Source organism: Tamandua tetradactyla, chromosome 20, assembly GCF_023851605.1.
Source record: "Tamandua tetradactyla isolate mTamTet1 chromosome 20, mTamTet1.pri, whole genome shotgun sequence".
In the NCBI taxonomy this organism is placed as follows: domain Eukaryota; kingdom Metazoa; phylum Chordata; class Mammalia; order Pilosa; family Myrmecophagidae; genus Tamandua; species Tamandua tetradactyla.
The window spans coordinates 31,249,480-31,272,504 of NC_135346.1; the positions used below are offsets into that span (position 1 = coordinate 31,249,480).

The following is a 23,025-nucleotide window of genomic DNA, read 5'->3' on the forward strand; positions in this document are numbered from 1 at the left end:
GTGGATGGACTGGGGTGCAGGACAGGGCAGGGGGAGTCAAGGGCCAAAAGCGAAGCAGGAAACCAAATTAAGATGCTTTTGCAAGAAACCAGGTGAAAGGTACCAATAGCTATAGTATCGTCAACAAATGGTGCTGGGGAAATTGGATGTCCATATGCAAAAGAATGAAGGTGGATCCCTACCTCACGCTATATACAAAAGTCAACTCAAAATGGATCAAAGACTTAAATATAAAAACCAGAACTTTAGACTCCTAGAAGAAAACATAGGGAAGCACCTTCAGGACCTTGTGTTTTCTTAGACTTGACATTCAAAACACAAGCAAAAAAATTAAAAAATAGATAAATGAAACCTCATCAAAATTTAAAACTTTTGTGAATCATAAGACTCTACCATGAAAGTAAAATGACAACCTACATAGTGGGGGAAAATATTTGGAAACCACATATCTAATAATAAGGGTTTAATATCTAGAAAAAGAAAATAAAAAGAAATCCTACAACTAAACAAACAAAACAACCCAGTTTAAAAATGTTCAAAAGACTAGAATAGACACTTCTCTGAAGAAGATATATAAATGACCAAAAAGCACATGAAAAGATGTTCAACAGCATTAGCCATTAGGAAAATACAAGTCAAAACTACAATGAGATACCATTCACACCTACTAGAATGGTCACTTTTTTAAAAAATGAAAAATTGCAAGTGTTGGAGAGTTGTGGAGAAATAAGAACACTCATTCATTGATGGTGTGAATGTGAAATGGTACTGCCACTGCATAAGTCAGTTTGGCAGTTCTTCATAAAGTTAAGTATAGAATGACCAAATGACCTGGCAATACCACTTCTAGGTGTTATTTCAAAATAATTGAAAGCAGGCATTTGAACAGATATTTACACACTAATGTTCACAATTGCCAAAAGATGGAAACAATCCAAATGTCCATCAACAGATGAATGGATAGCAAAATGTGGTATATCCATTCAGTGGAATATTATTCAGCTATTAAAAGGAATGAAGTTCTGATACTGTTCTAGTTTGCTAGCTGGCGGAATGCAATATACCAGAAACAGAATGGCTTTTAAAAAAGTGAATTTAGTAAGTTGCTAGTTTACAGTTCTAAGGCCAAGAAAATGTCCCAATTAAAACAAGCCTATAGAAATGTCCAATCAAAGGCACCCAGGGGAAAATACCTTGGTTCAAGAAGGCCAATGAATTTCAGTGTTTCTCTCTCAAGTGGAAGGGCACAGGGTGAACTTCTCTTTCAGCTGGAAGGGCTTGCAGTGAACACAGTGTCATCTGCTAACTTTCTCTACTGGTTTCTGGTTTCATGAAGCTCCCTGGGGGGCGTTTTCCTTCTTCATCTCCAAAGGTCGCTGGCTGGTGGACTCTGCTTCGTGGTGCTGCAGCATTCTCTGCTCTCTCTGAATCTCCCATTCACCAAAATGTTTCCTCTTTTATAGGACTTCAATAAACCAATCAAGACCCACCCAAATGGGTGGAGACATGTCGTCACCTAATCCAGTTTAACAACCACTCTTGACTAAATCACATCATCCAGGGAGATGATCTGATTACAGTTTCAAACATACAGTATTGAATAGGGAAAATTATGAAATGGGATTTTTATTAAAACATGGCTTTTCTAGGGGGCATACATCCTTTTAAACCAGCACAGATATGTATGGCAACATAGATTAACTTTGAAAACATCATGTTGAGTGAAATAAACCAGACTCAAAAGGACAAATACTATATAATCTCACTGCCATGAAGTAATTATTCTAATAACTAAGCAAACTCATAGAGCCAGAAACTAGAATATAGTCTACCAGGGGCTAGGGTGGAGTCAGGGAATTGAGAATAAATGCTTAAATTGTACAGACTTTTTATTTGGGGTGATGGAAAAGTTTTGGTAAGAGAACATTGTGAATATCATAAACCTATTAAATTATATGCCTGAATGTGGTTAAAAGGGGAAATTTGTTTATATGTTACTAGAATAAACATTGAAATGAAGAAACATAGGACTATACAACACAAACAGTGAACCCTAACATAAACCATGACTATAGTTATTATTACAAGTATAATAATGTTCTTTCATCAGTTCTGACAGATGTACCACACTAATGCAAATTGTTAATAATAGTGCGGTTTTTGGGAACTCTGCATTTTATACATGATTTCTCTCTTTAAAAAAAAAAGATATTGGAGGCTGAGATTGGGCGGTATCAGGGTAAGTAGAAATAAGTAGTAAAAATCTGGTTGATTTTTTTCCTTTTTTGGGAGGTGGGATGGGGTGCATGGGCTGGGAATGGAACCAGGGTCTCCCACACAGCAGGCAAGCATTCTACCACTGAAAAAAGCTGGCTGTATTTTGAAAGTAGATCCAACAGGATTTCCTGAGGAAGTAGACATGGAGTATAAGAGAAAGAGGGTTGTCAGAGGTCAGCCTGGCATTTACGGCTGGACCAACTGGATGGATGGCAGTGCCACCAGGCTGGCGTGGAAGGCTGAGGGTGGAGTAAGCTTCCTGGGAGAAGATAAGATGTTCAGCCTTGTGCCTGAGTGTGAGATGTTTGTTTATTTGTTTGTTTGTTTATTAATTTATATGTGTTGCTTTTTGAGATGTTTATTTAAATCCAAGTGGAGACATCAAGGAGATTGCTGGGGTGTCTGAGCATGGAATTGAGGAGAGGATCTGGGCTGCACGTGTGCATTTGGGCATCTTTAGCACGTAAAAGGCATTTGAAGTGGTAAGACTGGTCGAGACCACCCAGGGCCTGCGTGTAGAGAGAGGTCTAGGGACTGAGCACTGGGCCTGCAAAATCAAGAGCTTGGGCATAAAACTAGATGTCAGTACGCAGGAGATATGGAGGAGGGGATATGGGGTTCTTTGCAGAAGAAAAGGAAATTCCTCATATAGATTGTGTGATCATACCGGGAACCACCGATTTTTTTACTTAGGTTGGATTGTATGATGTGTGAATAAAACTCTTTAAAAATGAACACAGAGATACAAGTGCTGGAGAAAATGTGGAGCGAGAGAGATGCACCTATTCACTGTGGGCAGGGAAGCTGAGAGGTGCAGCCCCTCGGAGGGCAGTGTGGTGGCTCCACAGGAGGCTAGGGGTGGGGTTGCCATATGATCCTGCAACACCACTGCTAAATGTATACCTGGAGGAAGTGAGAGTGCAGACACTAGTGGACATTTGCACACTGGTGTTTATGGCAACAGTGTTTGGGATTTGTGATGAATGGAGGTGGCCTAAGAATACATTGACTGAGAAATGAAAGAAAGGAACTGGGGTGTACACATACAGTGGACTACTGAGCGGCTGCAACAAGGAATGAAGTTGTGAGGCTTGCAACTGGGCGAATGAAGCTTGAGGACAGTATGTTGAATTGGAATCGCAGAAACCAAAACACAAATATCATCATGCCTCACTCATGTGGACTAACTACAATATACAAACCCAAAGAATTGAAATCAAGAGCATAGGTTATCAGGTAAAGGCCTATAGTAAAGATTCCTAGAGTGTAAGCTCTTACAGCACTCACATCTATTCTGGGGTTGTAACTGTTATTTCTAAATTCTGAGGTGCTGAACTATTTGTTTATAACCTGGTCGTTACCTAGAACTTCAGATATTTGTGTCATAGCTGAGACTCAGTTAGAGCTCTGAAGCTATGAAAGTCAGCATTACCCCATACAGCAACTGTTTAAAAAGTTGAAAAAGTGGTCAGACTTCAACTAGAGATATGAATGAAATCGATCTGGATAGTACTAAGGTAAATCAGAATACAGGGTAAACGATGATACAGTTTATATTTTAAAACTTCATCTTCTGTGTGAGACCAAAGGTAGAGATTTTATTTGGGCAAAATTTATATTTTTGGTAACATATTATCTAATTTAACTTGTATGGTCAGTTTCATAGAATCTTGAATAGGGAGTGAGATCTTGTTGATTTGGTTTGTACAGGTTAATGTGATGCTCCCAAACATCCCAGAATAATTTCGGCAGAGAATAAAAAAATGTATTTGCAAAGTCCCCTTGAGGGACAGGGGAGAAAGGTGGAAATATTAAACTTCCCCTCCTAGGGGACTACCAACTTTATAGGCCAAGCCCTCAATCTTGGAGCTTACTCCTATGAAACTTTTCCTATAAAGGATAGGCTAAGCCTAGTTACAATTAGGCCTAAGAATCATCCCCCGAGAAGCTCTTTCGTTGCTCAGATGTGGCCTCTGTCTCTAAGCCAGCTTGGCAGGTAAACTCACTGCCATCCCCCCTATGTGGGACATGACTCCCAGGGGTTTAAATCTCTCTGGCAACATGGGACAGGACTCCCAGGGGTGAGCTGGGACCCAGCATCATAGGATTGAGAAAGCTTTCTTTACCAAAAGGGGGAAGAGAAAAATGAGACAAAATAAAGTTTCAGTGGCTGAGAAATTTCAAATAGAGTAGAGGGGTTATTATGAAAATTATTCTTATGCATTAAATAGGTATGCCTTTTTAATTTTTAGTGTATTAGAATAGCTAGCAGGAAATAAAAGAAACTGCTGAACTGTATTCTAATAGCCTTGATCCTTGAAGATGATTGTATAACTATATAGCTTTTACAGTGTGACTGTGTGAATGTGAAAACCTTGTGTCTGATGCTCCCTTTATCCAGGGTATGGACAGAAGAGCAAAAAAAATAAGGACACAAAAATAAATAAGTAATAGGTGGGGTAAGGGTAAAAAAATTGGTTATATTGCAATACTAGTGATCAATGAGAAGGAGGGGTAGGAGACATGGGATATAGGAGGCTTTTTTTCTCTCCTTTTTATTTATTTTCCTGGACTGATGTAAATGTTCTAAAAATGATCATGGTGATGCATACACAACTTACATGATGATATTGTGAGCTATTGATTGTTTATTTTGGACGGACTGTATGTGCGTGAAGATATCTCAATAAAATATTTTTTAGAATTGTAAAAAAAAAAAAAGAGCACAGACACAAGAGCAAGAGATAACCAAGGGAAAAGAAGCAGTGGACAGTGAAATGGGATGGAATCAAGAGAGGAAACGTCCTGGAAGCCAAGTAAAGAAAGGGAATCAAGTAGAAGGGAGTGGGCAGCTATGTCAAAGTTGCTGAGAAGTAAAGTAAGATGAGAGCTGAGAATGACCACTGGATATTGCAAATGGGGTGCACTGGGGCCTCGACAAGAGCAGTTTCAGTGAGTGGGCAGGGTGCAAAACCTTAGTAAACAGTTCATATTTTAATTTGCTTGTAGGTCCTCTCCTCCCCTTGAATGGAAGTTTTACAACTGGGAGAGAGAGGAGGATGAGGAGAAGAAGCTGTGGCCCAGAGAGGGTTAGTTCCTTTCTGCAGATACACAGCCAGAAATCAGAGACCAACTACAGTCCACGTGTGCCCAGCGAGAAGGGTCAGGGCGTGGTTGCAAAGAAATGCCCACGAGCTGTGAACCGAACATAGAAGCTGAGAATGCCCGCTTTCCCCGAGGTGCCCACTAGATGGCAGCTGTGTTTTGCTGGAAAAACAGGCCTGGGCTGGGGCTGGCACGTCTGGAAATGGGCGGGGCTCGAAGGGGTAAACCTTTTCAGTTTCTGAACCCAGAAGTTGGTTGTGTTTGTGTGTATAGTTCTGCACTCAGACACCCTGGAGACTTTCCAAGGCTCAAGCACTTGCAAGAGCTTATTGGAATGACTTCAGTCAGGACATCCCAATGCAGACATAGATGTGACTTGACCAGGGCTTACTTATACACTCTCCTTTGTGTCTCCTCACAACACAGGGGGCTCAGAATTTTTATCCTCATTTTACATAGAGGGAAGTTGAGGCAAGAGAAGATTGGGGACATGCTCAAGGTCACTCGGCTGGCTCAGAGTGGAACAAGGGACAAAAATGGCACCCAGCCTTCTAACCCCAAATCCAGGCTCTGTGCACTTTGCCAGCTGCAGGGCAACCTGCTAGGAATGTGCTGTGAGTCACCCCAAAGGGAAGAGCAGGACCCCGTGGGCTGTTGGCACCAGAACATGGATCTTGGGCCATTTATTCATTTAGCACATTTATTGAGCACCTGCTATGTACCAGGCACTGTGCTAAGCCCTGGTGAGTGATAAAGCAATGGATGCCATAGACACAGGTCCTTTCCTCACAGACAGGGCTATCTTATGGGACAGCCAGATGTTATATAAGGAAACACACCAGTAACTATCATTGCAGATTGTGGTGAGTTCTGTGAAGGAAATAAACTGACCCAAAAGGCCTGCAGGGGTGACTCAGTCACAGAGAGGAGGGTAAGGGCAGACCTCTCTGAGGAGGAGAACTTGACGCTGACGTCTGAAGTAGGTGCACTGAGGAGGAGAGCTCCACAGGGAGCAGCTGCTGCAAACACTTGCAAAGCAGGGAAGGGCTTGAGGAACTGCAAGGACGCAGGGGTGGGGGCGGGAGTGAAGTGACAAGAGGGGACAGGGGGAGGTCATGCGGGAGGGCAGGGCCAGGTCCTATGGGCATGGTAGGCCCTGGTGAGGAGGGTGGATTATATTCTAAATGCCACCTGAAAGCAGTGAATGGTTTTAAGCAGAAGTGACATGTTTTGATACGTGCATTTGAAAGTCCTCTCCGGCTTTGTTTGGCGCATCAACCAAGGTGAGCAAGAGTGAAATGTGGAAGAGGTGAAGATGGCCATACAGGTGAGAGAGGATGGTGACTTCGACTAGGATGGCAGCTGTAACGCTAGAGATCATGATCTAGATGGGAGAGATGCTTTGGAAGTAGAATTGATAGAATTTTCAGATGGACTGGATGCAGGCATGAGGCTGAATCCCAGATTTCTGGCTTGAGCGATGCGTGCATAGTGGGGCCATTTATCAAGATAGGGATCCCTGGGGGACGTCTTGTGTTGGGTGGCCCTGTTATTTTTGGAGCCACCTATGTGACATCCCAGTAAGAAAATGGGACAGGCAGTTGGAGCTTATTGGAAGGATAGGAGCTGTTGACGTAACTTCAGGAGCCTCTAGATTGTATCTATCAAGGGATTGGATGGGATCATTTCAAACAACCAGTGGTCCAGGCGGTTCAACAATGAATGGTAGTGAGGACCCCATCACTGCAGGCATACAAAGAGAGGCTAGCTGATGGCAGTCATGGGTGCTACAGAAGGGAGACCTCCTTGAGGGAGCTGGACATGGGGATGCTGCTGCTGTGTCTGGTTAGATCTTCCTTTTCCAGTGACACCCTCCCCCCACTGCCATCCAGCAAGGCCAGGGGGGAGGGGGGAAGGGAAAAGCCTCAGGGATGAGGCTGTAATTTCAGCTGGGGACAGGGCTCCTGAGTTTCCAATTTCAAGGCCACCTGGTGTGAGATTCCTCTTTCAGGCATCTCGGGAGTGGGGGCAACCCTTCACCGCATGACTCTGTCTGATGATAACCCCCTCCCCCTATCTGCAGCATCTCTCCGAGGAGTTTGAGGCCCAGCAAGCAGCAGCGTACTGCATTCCCACCTGGATAGGCATTGAGTCGGGTGGCACAGCCTCCCTGCAGGCTGAGGGGGTAATTGGAGAGGGCTGCCAGGCTTAATTAGTGGCTGTGATGCCCTGGAACCAACAGCATCTGAGAGGCCCCCAGATTTTCATCTTCAAAACCTCCCACCAGCCTGGATGAAAGGGCCAAGGTGGGGCCAGGTATTAATAGTAATTATTAGTTTCGTTAATAAGGAGAAGAAATGGGATTATCGTCAAGCTCAACTCGTTCTCCCTTCTTGGACTACCTCTTTTCTTGTCTGCCAACTGTATCTCCTTTTCTTTTCTCTTTTCCTCCTTCTCCCTCTCTCCTATCTCCTTTGTCTTTTCCTCTTCTCTAGGCCTTGTCACTTCCATCTGTCCTTGTTTCAAGGCCTCGGGATCTCCCTGCCTCTGTTGGTCTCATGCTGGGAAGTCTGGGGCACCAGTTCATTCAGGGGACTGCCCCTGACAGAATGGGAGGGAATATAAGGGTAGGAGGGTACGTGTTTCAGGATGTTTGCATTCATTCATTCACTCATTTATTTAGTCATGCATTCATTCACTCACCATTTTACAAATAGTTATTGAATAATGAAAAGGACCCAGGTATGAGAGAAGACTGAGGAAAGCGTTGTTGGCAGGGAGAAGAGCATTTGCAAATGTGCTGAAGTGAGAAAGATATAGCATGTGTGTGGAAGTGAAAGGAGGATGAGACAGTTGGAGGGGAGAGCAGGAAGAAGGGGTAAGACGAGCTGGGGGCAGGGCTGGCTTCGTGGGGGTGCTACCTGTGCAGTCACACAGGGCCCCCACTCTTGGGTCAGTGCTCTGCTAACACCATCTTGAAATTCTCAATAATTTGGCAATTATGTAATCTGTCTTAGTTGGAGAAATGTAGGTAAAAGATGTGGGTGTCTGTGTGTAAAGATATGCGGGCCACTTGATGGTGCTTGTTGAATGAATGAATGAATGAATGAATGCATCTGTGTGTGCACATGTGCGCTCTCACTTGTGAGGCTATCAGAGGACCACACTGGCCTGAAGCAGGGGCTGCTGCTGGTCCTTGAAGTCTTGCAGTGCCTGCCACCTTTTCCAGAACCCCCTCCCTGAGGGGTCCCCAGAATCTGTGTGCACCAGGCCTGCTTCACGCTTGCAGCAGTGCCAGGAACAGAGGGATGAGGCCAGGCTCATCCCAGGTGCTGCTCTGGGAAGCAGGGTAACCCATCTCACCCCAAGTGGAGGTAACCCTGGCTTGCCTGGAGGACTTTGGAGTCAGACACACTTGAGTTCAAATCCGACTCTGACACCTAACTTGTAGATGTGACTGCATGTACCTTGGGCAGGTGGTTTGCTTCTCTGAGCCTCAGTTTCCTCATCTGTAAAATGGGGATCACTGTGTCATAGGGTGGTTGAGAGGATTGAATGAGGTTATAAGAGGAATGCTCTGGACAGATTCAAAGCCTGGTAAATATCTGCAATCATGATTATTATTATTATTATCATAGGATCTCTGAAGACTTGGGTAGATAATTCCTTCTGCTACTAAATGTCTGCATAATCATGAGCAAGACATTTAACTCTGCTGGCCTCAGTTTCCCCTTCCATTAAATGGGGATAATAACAATCAAGCCCATCTCTGATCAGGGTGGTCTGCATGATTCAACATGACACTACTGTGGAGCCCCTTTCTAGACTGATGTGCAGATGTGAGTTGTTCTCACATTTCCAGCCCCCAGATCCTCCAGATCAGAACAGGTTTTCTCTAAATCTGCCCCCCCCCCCGCCCCCAGAAAAAAAGGCACCCCTTGGTTCTTGGCTGAGCTTAGAGCCCAGCCCTTGGATCCCTGGTCCTGGATTGTCGCCATCCCTTGAAAAGTCTGCCTGGGAGAGAACCTCAAGTTCAAGGTCCCCAGTTGGACAAGGAAGAGGAAGGTCCAGGGGTTGGAGTGGCAGGAAGGAGAAGAGGGGCGGGGGCGGGGGAGGATGAGCTGAGGCAGGACAAAGGAATGAGAGCCAAAATCCCCGGTGGCCTTGCTTCCTGCTTCACTCTGGGGCAGGAAGCAGCCGGAAGGCTGTGAGAATGAGCCTCTGACAAAGGGCCCAGACGAAAGTCGAAAGTCGCAGGGTGCTAAGGGCCCCCACTTCATCTCCTAGTCATGGTCCCAAAGGCTGGTTTGCAGGAGCCTCTCATGGGAAGCCCTGAGCAGCCCCAGCCAGGGATGGGGAGCCAACCCCGAGGGAAGTGTGGGCTCTGGAGCCAGACTGGTTGTGCTTCAGGTCTAGGCTTGGCCACCAACCAGCCCTGTGACCACAGGACTAATTAGCCTCTCCCATGCCTCAGTTTTCTCATCTGTAGCGTGGGGATAATCGTCGTACCTTCTTCTAGTGTTGTTGGAAGAATTAAGTGCTCCAAAGACATGTGAAGTTCTTTGCAAAGCCTGACAAATAGTAAGTACTTTAGAAAGGACAGTTATTATTGTATTCTCTTTCTAAAAAAAAAAAAAAGGTCACCCAGCAAGTTGTGGCAAGTTTATTAGATCTTCTGATAGTCTAGTTTAGAGCCTTCCTCTCTATTTTTCAGCATTTTTGGATGACAGCATTCATTCAGTCATTCACTTCTTCAATAAATATTTATGGAGTATATTTATGGTGGCAGAAGGTGGCCAGAGTTCCCAGAGGAGCATTTGAGCAAGAACTGGCAATTGTTTTGCACGAACTATGGGTTTAGTTGACACACACTAAAATTCTCATAACCCTGGAAATGGGTGTTACCCTTTTATCAGTGGAGGGAACCCAGGTGAAGTCACCAACATGCGATCACACAGCTAATCAGTTGCCATGCTGGAACTTGAACCTGGGCCTACCTCATTCTAAAGTTTGCACTTCTTCAAATCTAGACTCCAGGTCCACCTTCCCGGTCCACCCCCACCCCCAACCCCGCCTCACCGCCACCCCATCCCTGGAGGCCAGAGGTCCCTACTGTCTTCTGCTCCCTCTGTAACAGGATCTTTGTCATTTCCTCCCAGGTTCTCCTGACCATGCGGAACAACCTTGGGGCTTTCCCTGGTGGGGAAACCCAGTCTGGAAGCAGCCCATGGAAACTGTGGCTGTGGCTGACTCTGATGTTTGTCTCCTCAGCTGCAGAGCATTTGGGTGCCCTGGCGGGACAGGGTGGGGCTCCCTTGGTGGGTACTGAGCCAGTGACTCCCCAGGAGCCTAGATCTAGACTCCTTTTGCTTTGTGGCCTGAGGCAAGTTCATAGTCCCTCTCTGGGCCTCAGTTTCTCCTCCTTTAAAAGGAGGACGAGTAACAAAGTTCTAGCATTGGGCCTTCTGCGCAGCAGCTGGGCTGGGGGTTTATGTACTAGTGGCAGGTCTCCCTGCTGCTTTCCCTCTTGGACTCTTGTGAGCATAAAATGGGATTGTGGCTATGAAAGGACTTTGAAACAGCACATGGAGCTGGTAACCCAGCAGATGCAGAAGCTGGTTACGGTGATGGAAACCCTGACGGCCCTGGTCAAAGCAGCTCGGCCTCTGACTCACCCAGACCCCTGCCTGTGCCCAAGGCTCCATTCCTCAGACCTTCGCAGGCTCTGCGATCCTGGGCCAGGGAGGAGCATGGGGCAAGGCTCTGACCAGGAGGCTTCTGGACCTGGCACAAACATCCCAAAGCCAAGTCACCACCTCGATACACCTGGGGGTCTTCCTGCTGCCTCCATGACATCCTGCCACTAGATTTGCACCTCAGCATTGCTCCTCGGCTTTCCCTACAGCTGGAGAGGGGCTTAGGGAGAAGGAAGGGGAGACCTCTGGCTCATTAGGAGGGCTCCTCCTGACAGAGCACAACACTTGTGTGTAACTTGGGAAACCCCTTCTGCTCTCAGGCCTCAGTTTCCCCATCTGTACCACAAAGGGGACACATCACAGGCCCTCAGTGGGCCCCTGTCTCCTGCCCACTCCAGGCCTCCAGGCTCCAGTCTTGAGCCAGGGGAGGAGAACGTACCCTCAGAGGATTCTCTCTGGGGTTTTAACCACATCCCCAGCTCCATCTGCTTGTGGCATCCTGCAGATGCTCTCCAGGTGGATAGAAACCAAAGAAGAGAGGCGGGGGCCCACCCCCTCCCCAGGAGGACTCACAGGAAGGAGCCTTACTTCAGGGCCTGTGCGCATGAATGGAGAGCTGATGAGCTGGAGGGATGGCCAGCCAGACAGCTCCGCGCAGAGAGGCCAGCCTGACAGGCATGCCCACCCCCTTTCCCGCCCCCTAGGCCAGATGGTGGGGGCAGCAGAGGGGAGGGCTCTTTGCTCCCCTCTCCTAGGGACCCTGTGGGGGTCTGGATTTCTTTCCTCACAAAAGACATGTGTGGGAGGCCTTTCTCCCAAGAAACCTGGGTGTTCATGCAACATTTTAATCTGTAGCATTTCAGAATCTTAGTATGCCACAGAATTCTAGCATCTCAGTGGCACAGCATCTTAGAATTTTAGAAAAGTGAGTCATAGGATTTTAGGTTTCGAAGTTGTGTTGTCCCATACTGTAGCCGCCAGCCACAAGTGGTTGTTGAGGGCTCAAATATGACTAGCCTGAATTGAAGTGTGCTGTGAGCGTAAGATATACAATGGGCTGTGAAGTACGAAAGACAGCAACTCAATTATTTCTTTATATTAATTACATGCTGAAAATTTAATTTAATTTAATATTTTGGATATATTGGCTTACATCCCATATATTGTTAAAAATTATTTTCGCCACTTTTCACTTTTAAAACGTGGTAATTTAAACTTTCATGGATGGCTTGCATTGTATGTCTCATGAATAGAGTTGTTCTGGAACCTCTGACTCACATTCTTTTAAAATCTCAGAATCATGGAATTGTCTATTTAAAAATGAGAGATTCAGAGTTCTGGCAGTTCAGAATCTATAAAGTGACAGAATTTTACAACCAGATTCCCAGAACTTTACATCACTGTGAATCGTAGGTACTAATTTTCAATGCCGATAAAAATCTGAGCAGAACCCTGCTCCGCCTCCCACCCAAAGCAGGGGTGCCCTCTAGCTCCCCCCGACCAGCACTGGCCCGGCCTCTGCCGGCCCCCGCCACCAAGGCGGCTGGACTGGGTGGTTAGCGAGAGTGTCCTCACGCTGGCTGGGATCTGTGTCCCCGCAGCTTCCACTCAGGTTCCCAGACGCCTCCTGGGGCCTCGCAGTGCAAATCTGTTCCCTCCTCCTCACGGGATCTGGGGAGCCTGGGCCTGCTCCTCACCCCCCTTGGCAGGCTGCAGGGCCCACCCCGACACCTGTCCCGACAGATGGGCTCCAGTGACCTCCAGCAGGGACCCTCAGCAGAACTGTCCCTGCAACCCCAGTAACGGAGTGGGGGACCTTCCAGCCTCCCTCATTTTGTAGGTTATCCTATCTCTCCACCTGGGTTACTGGCCTGCTCCCAGCTCCAGGGAATTGTGTGATGGGTGACTGTAGCTTCTGGGGTATGGGCTCGCACAGGAATCAGGAAGGAAATTTAGGGTGCCCCAAATCTGCTTGGAAACTACTTTTTTTTTTTTCAATTTTAAGAGATGGGGGAGAGGAAGGAAGAGGCTTTCTCCTCAACAGAGCCAAGAATTCCAAAGCAGTCCTAAGTGGTGCTGGCTCACTCAGAGGGGCTCAGCAGTTCAGAGAGGGCAGAAAACTAACACTGGAGGTCAGTTAGGGAAGGCTTCCTGGAGGAGGTGGAACTGGAGCTGGGCCTTGAAGGAGGGGGAGGGGGCCAGACTTATGAAGAGGTGGGAGTGGGAGCATTCTGGGAAGAAGGAATACTAGACACACAAGGCCCAGTGCCCAGAGCTTGAGGGTCCCAGAGGGGACTGGGTGAGACACAAGGTGATGAGGCTGGGACAGTGGGTCATTCAGGTGAGGACAGCTTGGGAGTTAGCCTCTGGTGAATGTGTGTGCCTGTGTATCTTTGTATGTGGGGGTAGGGGAGGGAAGGGAGGGAGATACCCTCCAGCGAGCTATAGGGGAGTACTGGATAAAACAAACAGTAACAGCTATGGCTTTGCCAAACATTATGCCAAGGAGTTTCCTAATATCTCATTTAATCCTCTCAACAACCCCATGGAGTAAGTACTACTATCTCTATTCTACAAATAAACAAATAATGCCAAACAGCTTAGTGACAGAAAGTAAGGACTGGCCCTGGATTCAAATTTAGGAAAGTCAACTCCAAAGCTTTTAGGCCCTTGCGGGGGCAGGCTCAGGGAGAAGGGAGGGGTATGTGTGGGGTATGTGACAGGCACGCGTGTGCATGAGTGCTCGGCGCCCCGTGCTGTGCGCGTGCGTGGGGCCTGCTGTGTCTCTGACTCTTCCCTCCCTCCCCAGCCCCCAGAAGGTCAGGACAGACCCAGCCCAGACAGGTGAGTGTGAAGAAGGGGCTCTGGAATGATAGGAATTTCCATGTCTGAGCAGACAGCCCAGAGAAGCATCTGCCCACTGTGACAGTCCCAGAGGTGACTTGGCACCAGGTTCAACACTCCCCCCCTCCCCATGCTGGATGGTCCCCAAGGGCTCCGGTATGGTATCAAGACCTGACCCCAGGGGCTCTTGCCTGGCTGGTGCCACCTCCCAGCTCCTGCACACACTGGATAGGCAATGGGGCAGGCTGACCAGGGACCTTGGGTCTAGTTCCAGCTCTGCTATGTGTCATCAGTGAGCCTGGCAGGTCCCTCCCCTGCTTGGGTCTCAGTTTCTTCATTTCTGCAACAAGGAGAATTGGATTAGTTCAGAAATCACAAACTCTGTCACCACCAGGGGCCAGGAGGATAATGCAAATGAACAGAGTGGGCTGGAGGTGTGTATGGGAGTGATGGGGCCTGAGGAGGATGGACAGCCACCTCCCCCAGGTGACCTGGACCCTCTCTTCCTGCTCTCAGGTAGCGGGGCCATCTGCGGGCTCCTGCTCTGCAAAGGACAGGCCCTTGAGCCAGCCACTCGCCCTTCCAGTCTCAGCTTCTCTAACTAGCAGATGACAGTTGGAACGCCTAAGCCCTCTACTCCACAGGAGCCGTGAAGATGCACTAACCCCACCCCCACCCCAACCTTTTCTCTTTTTGTCAATCACTGCTTTTGATTTGAATGATGTTAAAAGCATTTGGCTCCAGGTCCTAGAAGGCATGAAATGAGGAGGTTGGATAGGGGAGGGGTGAATGGAAAACGGCTTGGAGACCAGGCCAGGCAAAGCCCTCTAACTAGCAGCTGAGAAGTTTGGGCCAGAAACAGTCCCGTGGTGGGGAGGCCCGTGCCCCTGACACCTAAGAGCCTCAGTGCCCTCCCCCAGGCCTAGAGCTGATTCTAATCACTTAGGGACTGCTTGCACTCGGGAGTGCTGTTCTTTTATCAGGTTGTAACTGGTACATTACAAGTAACAGGTAAAAGTGAAATTAACCGATTTACATTTGTTTGCAATCATTATCTTCTCTGTGTGAGGACTCTGAAAGTCTTTCACCCTTTCACCCTCCATCCCTGTTCCAGGGACTTGAAAGAGCATGGGCTGGTGGTTTGAAGATCTGAGTTTAGCAAGCTGAGTGTATCTCCAGCAGTTTGACCAAACCTCTAGGTTCTCATCTGTAAAATGGAGGAGAAAAATCTCTTGGAGCTGCTGTGGACCCCCAGGAATTGGTGTGTGGAATGGGAAGTGCTTTATAAAAGCTGGAGAAGTGCTACATGTGAAAAGGATTGAGCTAGCTGAATCTGAGGCCCACTCTTCTCCTGATGGCAGATCCTGGGAATGAGGAATGACCTGGGAAAGGTATAACAAGCATCCTTGGGCTCTGCCCCAAACCTGAAACCTGGTCCCTAAAATGGGATTTCTTTGGAAACCCACTGGAAGCAGCCTCTAAACAGCAGCATTGATGACAGTGGGCGTGCAGCCAGGGAGGGGTGGGAGGGGAATCCCCAGGAAGTGAGAAAAGGAGGCACAGAACCTAAATGGTACTGGACAGTTTTGGAACTCATGGCCCTTGGGGACCAGGAGGTGGGGTAAGTATCGACCAGATCTCAGGCTTGTAGTTGGATAGACCTGGATTTGAAACCACTCTGCCACTCCTGCCTGTGTGACCTTGGGAGAGTTGCTTCACCTCTCTGAGCTTTATGCTCTTTGGGTTGCTGTGGTAATGAACAAAGCAGGTAATGAGCTCCAGAGTAAATAATTAAATACTGTTAAATGCCTCCATCTCCCATCTCAGACAGTCTTTGGTTTCCAAAACCTTTCCTGCCCATTGTTCATCTGAAGCATGGATAACATGCCCATTTTACAGACTCCCTTCCTCATTTGTCTAACAAATACCAGAATGTGCCTCCACAAAGCACAGTCCTTGCCCTTGGAGAACTCAGTTGTGTGTGTGTGTGTGTGTGAGTGAGAGAGAGGAAACTGTTATACCAGCCGTGCAGTCAGCGCAGTAATTATGGTGACCATGTTCTCGAAACCACAAACCAGGTCACATGGTTTGACAGGGGTTATTTTCTGTCTTCACTAAGGTCCAAATGTGAAATCAAGTATAGTTACACATTCATTGAATCACCTTTTATTTTTGTAGAGACATGAATGACATAAAATTTGGCTTGTTCCTGACAAATCCTATTACAAGAAAATCACTAGAGCTGTGACTAGGGCCCATACAGAGCCCTGGCAGGATCAAGAAATCTTCATGGAGGTGGTGCTGCCTAACTGGGGCCTTGAAGCCTGAATAGGAGGCCACCGGGCAGAGAAACAGGGGGTGGCCTGAATGCCCTTAGGAGCGATTGCTTTGTGCTTTAGTAGAGCCCACCTACTCTTCCTGCTCTAAAGGCAAAACTGCTAGGAACTGGTGATGCTGTCTAATAGAGTAAACAGTGTTTGTTTTTAGATACTTTTCATTTTCATTGTTCCAAAGATTGACTCCTAGCCTCCTGGGAAGCAAAAGTTTTACAGACCTCTATAACAACATGGTTTTGTTACATTGTATCTTCCTTTGAATTTACATGTCTATTTTCCCCCATTGACCTACATGTTTCTTGGGGATAGGGGCCACATCTGTCTGTTCATTTCTGTATTCCCCCATGTCCTCTCCTCCACCCGAATAGTGTAAGGAAGAATATAGAGGTGTGAGAAATGAATGAATGAATGAAGTACCTTTGACATTACGCTGGTAGGGGACTCACTTGTGGATGGTAAGTGGGGATGAAGGGGTAGTGTCAGGTGTCTGAGCTCACAGGAGGAGGTGGACAAGCAATTTTGGGGAAAGAAGGTGAGCTCAACATTTGACTTACTGAGTTGAAGGTGACCTTGTTTTGGCAATTGGGGAAGCCACCTGGGGCTGAGGAGGGGGTTTGTGCAGAGTGCTTAGAACAAAGAAGGCCCCAAGGGTCTGGGAGAAGTGGGTGGGTGCTGGGGGTGGGGAGCAGGGTATCTCAGGGGCAGTCTTCCTGAGAACCTTCCCAGGCATGGTGAGAGTTCAGCCTCACCCAGAGCCACCGGGGCCAACTACAGGCTCTCCAGGGAACAGCCAGCCAGAAGGCTTTGGGCCCACCTCAGTGAATAGCAGCTTTAAAAACTAAGGAAGATTGGGCAAGCCACGGAGATGGGGAGTTATTGCAGTTCATGGGCTGCCGGTGAAATGCTGAGGGTGAGTCTGCTTTGGCTCTGGTGGGAGGATGGTTTCTCGATCTGACTAACCCCTTCACCTCAACCCCCCCATTCCCCTCCAGCCTCCCACACATGACTCCTCTGTCACCTGCCTATAGCCTTCTCTCTGTCCTGGGCCCTCAGGATATTATAGATCCACAGAGCCACTCACACGTGGTCATCCATAATGCACTCCTAACCCTCCTGCCCAGTATTCTAGCCCACTCTTTTCCTTCCTACCTCCCCCCACCAACCCCCAGCTTCAACACGCAGCTAATCTTGAGCCTTTACCACAGGACCTTAGAACAGGTTGTTTCTTAGGCTAGGAATGTCCATCTCTACATCCTGATCCCACCTCTTCTTTCTGCTCCTGCTCAGCAGCTGTCTGCCCCCAAAGCTCCCTAGGCTTCTCCCCTCTTTCTTCAGGCTCTAGCACTTGCCTGTGCCTCACCAGCAGACCCTCAGCATAGCCAGCCTCCAGACACAGGGAGGGACGTGCAGGCCACCTTCTGACAAGCCTGGAGACTTCTTAAGGGTGCAGACTTGTGTCTCTTTCAACCCTGCACCACCACCACCCCCCTTACCAGGTGCACGGTGCCTGGCACCGAGAACGTGTTCCCAGGGCCTCATATGGATAGAAGCCACCCTCTAAATCAGATAGCATCATGAATAAGATTCTAGGGGCTTGTTTAACCTGTCCTAGACCCAAACTATCTTCAAGGGCTTTAGACCATTGACCACAGGAACACAAATTTCCAAGGAGAAATTGCTGGTTTATGCTGATTTCCCTGGTCAAACTAGCTGGAGTATGTATGGGCTAGGAAGCCACAAACCTGTCTTTGAAAATGGCTGTAGTTTCGACTTGTGGCCACCCCTACTAGGTTCCATCTTGTCTGAGTCCACTCTATCCAGAGTGGTCACATGGCACGTCTGGGAGTCAGGAGCCTGGGTTCTATTCCCAACTTGTTAAACATCTCTCCCTGAGCAGGGCCCAGCATCTTTTTCCTTCTGAGATGTGACTGGACAGCCACATATCCCTTCTCCCAGTATAAGGAGTTTACCCTCGAGTGAATCCACCAGACCCTGGTGTGTCAAGCTCCGCCTCACTGCCTCCCTTAGCTCTACTCTGGTTGTGTATATATATATATATATATATATTTTTTTTTTTTTTGTATGTTCTATGGCAGGGGTCACATTTCATTATTTTTCCATGAGAGTATCCCATTATTGCAGCACTATTTGTTGATTTTTCTGTTTGCTTGTTTGTTTTTTGTGTGTTTGTTTTTGCTTGTTTTCTTGGGAAGTGCATGAACCAAGACTCGAACCTGCGTCTCTTGCATGGCAGTGCTCATATATTTTTTGAGCTTTCCTCCTATAGTTAGATAATCTTGAGCCTCTGAGTGCCCTTAGGAATTCACCAATGCACTCTTCTAAATTTGCCCTGACCTTGTCCCAAACCCGCAGAATTCTCAAGCCTACAAGGGAGGGGCTTGGTAATCTGCATCACTACAAGCCCTTAAGGTTATCACTGATCAAATGCACCCTTGTCCTATTTTACAGGCGGGTTCCACAGATGGCACAGTCCCTTGCTTGGAGCAGTCAGAGGAGTGCCAGCTCCCAAGCTATGTATGAGACACCCAGAAATTGCCTCATCTGTCTAAACTGCCTTGCCCCCTTCTATTTAATGGGGACAACCACTGTGACCCCACCTAACTTCTAGGGTCCTTGAGATGTTTGAGATAATAGAGAAGGTGGAAAACGGAAGCTTAGTGGGAGGAGAGATTTGCACAAGGTCATCCACCTCTTCATCTGCCTTTTGTGTGCCAGCGCTGGGGGATTCTGCTGGGAACAACTTGTTGAGGGGAGATGGCATTCTAGTAAACAATGAAACCAGTAAATTAACCAGATAATCACGATAAAGGAAATAAAGAGGGATGCGAGAGGGCGTAGGGGGGTGGCTGGAAGGCCTGCCCAGGAAGGGTCACTCTGGCAGGTTGGCTGGGAGCCGTCGGAGGAGGCCCCGGGGGGACTGTCACAAGCCTGGTGGCGACAGAGCTAGGAGGCCCCCTCGGGCCCAGCCAGGGCGCTCGCAGGGCCCTTCGAGAGCGCGGCGGGCGCGGGTCTTTGTCTCCCTGGTTCTGTCTGCCGCCTCTCCTGACCCCTAGCGCTTGCTCCCTCTCTGACCCCGAATAACTTGTTGGTTTCCCCCGGGCTTTGTTTCCCGGGGGTCACCGCCTCCGGGACGCCCGGCTGCGAGCCCTCGTGGGTCCCGCATCTGCCACCCCCTCCGGCCCCCGCCCCCTACCCGCTCCGAAACTGGGGTCAAAGGCAGCCCGCGTCACGTGGTCGCCGAGCCGCACCGAATCGGCCGGGAGAGCCGAGGGAGAATCCGGGTGGAAGCCGAGAAATCCAGCCCGGATAGCAGCGCCGGGTCCCGCCCCGGCCCCCGCCTCGGGGCGCTCGCCGCACGCCCTCCGGCCTCCCGGGCCTCCAGCACCGATCTCCGCCGGCCCCCACGCGCCATCACGGGCTCGAACCCAGGTCCCAGCGGCCGTGATTCGGGGAGGTAGGCGTCGGGGCCGGAGGGGCATGGGGACCCGGGCTGGGGGCTCTCGGCGCGCGGGTACGCCCCTTTGTGTGCCGCGGGCCGGCGGGGGGCGAGGCAGCGCTCCGCAACTTCCAGTCTTCAGGGAGCCCCTCCGCCCCCCGGCGCGGGATGAGGCGGGAGGCTGCGCGCTGCCCGAGCGCGGTGCCAGGGGCCGGGGCTGGGGGCTGGGCCCGGGGAGCGCGGGGGATGGGAGAGGAGAGGCGGCGGGAGGCGGAGCGGGCGGCGGCGGCGGTGTGGAGCGCGGGTGGGAGCCGCGGGAGGCGGCCGGGACGGGGTTCATCTCGGCCGGGGCCGGAGGCTGGCGGCGCACGCTTGGCCGGGGAGACCCAGGCGTCCGGCGGCTCGCTGGGAGCGTCCCCTCCCCCGGATGCGCCCCAGCTGCGGCAGGTAAGAGGCCGGGAGGGCCGGGGCCGGCCAGTGCCCTGCAGCGCAGCCCGCGGGGCCCGACCCGCGTTTGCAGGCCGCGCGGCGCCCCGGCGGCTGCCGGCGCAAGTTTGGTGCGGGCGGGCGCCGGGCGGGCTGGGGGAGTCTGCCGGGCCCCGCGCGCGGGGGTGGGAGGACAAAGGGGTGGGGGGCCGCCCGCGCGGCGACGGGGGCAGGCCGGGGTGCCGGCGAGGGCAGCGCGGCAGCTGTAGGTCACGGATAATGTCACTCACGAGGAATGCCCCCTCCCCCGCCCCTGCTTCCGAACAGGGCAAACTTTTGTCTGGCGAGGGAGGGGGTTAGAGGCCGGGTCCTGCTTCGGGAAGGGCAAGGCAGCCTGACCGGTTTTCTCCCCGCTTCAGAGGCCCGGTCTCTAACTCCCCTCTCCGCCGGGTTCTCGCAAACAGCGAGTCTCCCTTTTGAACGCTGCTCTTTAATGCCCTGGGACGTGGGCGAGGAGGGAGTGCCCGTGAACCTCATGGGCTCCGGGATTCTGGGAACTGGCCACCCAGCTCATTCCCAGATCTTAGCACCCGGCATACCAGTAGCTGTGCCAGGGCCCTGGGATACAGCGCTCCCCCTCCCAAACCCCTGTCCCCCAGTATCCCCTAGAAGGGCCTCCAGCATGTCCTGGGAGCACTGCCCCCTGGTCTGAGATTCAGACAGACGGGGGTCTGCAATTCCCAGCTGTGTGACCTTGGGCTGGTTCTTACCTTCTCTGAGCCTTGGTTTCCACACCTGTAATAGTGGGGAACACCTAGTATCTAAGGATGAGATGAGAGCCTTTCAGTCCTTGAGTAAATGGCATGTTTATATTCAACAAGTATGCATTGCGTATTTACTCTGTGCCAGGTAACTGGACTAATTGCTTTATCTCATTAATTGCATTATTTCATTTAATGCATCATTATTAACCACATTTATATTGGGGGAAACTGAGGCACAGAAAGGCAAAGCCCCAGGGCACACAGGTAGCAAGTGGTAGAGCTGAATTTGATCCCCTTTCCCCAGCCTGTGTCTCAACCACCGAGTTATACCAGGCCCAGCTGTGACGGAGCTCACCGTTTTATTTTTAGTTGAAATTATGAGGATACCTGCCTCCCTCTTCCCCACTGCCCTTACCCCCAGGTGATGCTCCTTCTGCCTGGTCCTGGTTCCGGGTGAGGTTTTCTGTGCTCCCTGGTTCTAGTCACTGTAGGCAGCTGGGGAAGGAGGGGTGGGCAGGTGGGAGCCTGGGCCTGTAGTCCTGTGATGGTCCAAGTTCTAGTGTCGGCTTGGTCTGTGACAGGAATGCCCTTCCAGTGCAGGTGACATGGGGAGGAGCCTGTCTCCTTGGCTCCAGCTGGGGACAGCTGGTGGCTTTGTCAACATGCCTCTCCCCAGCACCCAGGGGACGGCAAAGCCTTTCATTTCCATCCAGACCAGGTGGCTTTAAGATTAGCAGGGGACTGAGGTAGGGCTGAGAATTTCAGGCTTTGGGCAGATGAGACACCCAAGGCCAGGCAGTTTACCCCCAAATGTGCTCCTATCTGACTGGGCCATCAGCAGGTCCTCACTGTTAAACTAAGGAGCTGGTTTTGGTCAATGGTCTCAGCCCTGGGTGCCCCAGAGGTCCTTAAGGACAGTAGGGGCATGGACTTGAAGCCAATGTCAGGATTGAAGAATAGTAATGGGCAGTGCCAGGGTCCCTGAGCCTACTATTGCTGGGCACACTGGAGGCCCTCAGTAAATACCCCATGAGTGAATGTATGAAGTGGTCCAGGCTTCCACTGGCCTTTGGTCCATGGGCTGGCCCAGTCTCTCACTAAGGGCAATGACTCTTTTTTTATTTGCATGGGCAGGCACTGGGAATCGAACCTGGGTCTCCGGGTTGGCAGGAGAGAACTCTGTCATTGAGCCAGGGCAATGACTCGAGACTCGACTACCAGTCAGACTCTGTTTGGGGACCTTGAGTAATTACTTTAAAATGGAAAACAAATTGCTGTTTAATAAATTACATTTTGAAATCGGGGGTGGGGGAGGGGGTAGTGGGTGGGGTCGGTAAGGAAAACAGTTCTTGGGAAGTAGTTAGTGCATTACTCCCTAACTTCTCTTGAGGGCTGCTCCAGCCCTGCCTCTGATCAGCCGGGTATCTGGGCTTTTCCTGCGCCCTGGGACGTGGGGGTCCTCCTGGGTTGACAGTTCACTGTCAGCTTGTGAAATTTCCATCACTTAGCAGGGCTTTGAGGGGAGTCAGAAAACTTTGAGTGGAGGGGGGCTGGAAGGCTGAAAAGGGGTCCTGAGGGATGGGGCCATCCTTTGGTGTGCAGCCAGACTCACCTCAGCAGCCTGATCAAAGCAAGAGAAGCCTCTGAGAGAAACAATAGGTGAAAGGAGGGAGCCAGCAGGCAAGAGATGATGACTAGTGAGCCTCCTGTCACAAGGGCTATGCAGCAAACAGTTTTATAATCACAAGTTGATATGGTCAAGAATATTAAAGCTTGGGCCAGGGGTGGGCCTGAAGAGAAAATGCATCTGAGAAACTTGAATACGGGCTCTGGCCTCAGCAGCCCAAAGTGCTCTCTGCCCTGGGCTTTGGATCTGCTTGACCCTTCATCCATACTTTGGGATCAGAGCCAGGCCTGCAAGTCCTTAGAGACCGGGCAGACTTGTGCTGGCTCAGAATTTGGTTTTGGGTATGGCTTGAAATATCTGGACTGTTTAGAGAAGTTGGACGTTCTTTACTTGAAATGGAACATTGGGATAATTTGTTAAATATGTATGGACAGTGTCCATGGGGTGACAGAGGAGACAAAGTGGGGTGAGGTGCTAGAGAGGCTGCTGGTCT

The 23,025-nt window shown here is 49.8% G+C and overlaps 1 protein-coding gene across 3 annotated transcripts in view; it reads left to right on the forward strand.

Moving 5' to 3' along the window:
* Window positions 1–19,546: 19,546 nt before the first annotated feature.
* Window positions 19,547–23,025, forward strand: part of NDST1 (N-deacetylase and N-sulfotransferase 1) — an 86,425-nt gene continuing 82,946 nt past the window's right edge. For 2 of the 3 annotated variants that reach the window (XM_077137410.1, XM_077137411.1), the window contains exon 1: window positions 19,547–19,733. The gene's annotated coding sequence lies outside the window, so the exon portion shown is untranslated. The remainder of the gene's footprint in view (window positions 19,734–23,025) is intronic. The other variant, XM_077137413.1, reaches the window with a different exon arrangement.